The following is a 571-nucleotide window of genomic DNA, read 5'->3' as shown; positions in this document are numbered from 1 at the left end:
CGTGTCTGTTGTGTGACCTTGGATAAGTCACTTAACTTCTCTGAGCCTCAGTTACCTCATCTGTATAATGGGGATTGACTGTGAGCCCCATGTGGGACAACCTGATCACGTTGTTTCCCCCCCCAGCGCTTAGAACAGTGCTTTGCACATAGTAAGTGCTTAACAAATGCCATTATTATTATTATTATCTACCCCAGTGCTAAGAACATGTAGTAAGTTCTTAACAAATATCATAATTATTATAGATTTTTCCATATGTAGATTATTTTGTATCCAGGCTCTTAATAATAAAAACAACAATTATAGTAGTATTTGTTAAGTGTTTACTGTGTGCCAGGCACTGAACTGAGCCCTGGGGTAGATACAAGCTAATCATCATCATCATCATCAATCGTATTTATTGAGCGCTTACTGTGTGCAGAGCACTGAACTAAGCGCTTGGGAAGTACAAATTGGCAACATATACAGTCCCTACCCAACAGTGGGCTCACAGTCTAGAAGGCTCATGCTCTATCCACTAGACCATGCTATAGTAAATGCTACTAAGAGCTTAGTACAAGCTCTGAACATA

This window comes from Tachyglossus aculeatus, chromosome 4, assembly GCF_015852505.1.
Source record: "Tachyglossus aculeatus isolate mTacAcu1 chromosome 4, mTacAcu1.pri, whole genome shotgun sequence".
NCBI classification, from domain to species: domain Eukaryota; kingdom Metazoa; phylum Chordata; class Mammalia; order Monotremata; family Tachyglossidae; genus Tachyglossus; species Tachyglossus aculeatus.
This window is presented reverse-complemented; position numbering follows the sequence as displayed.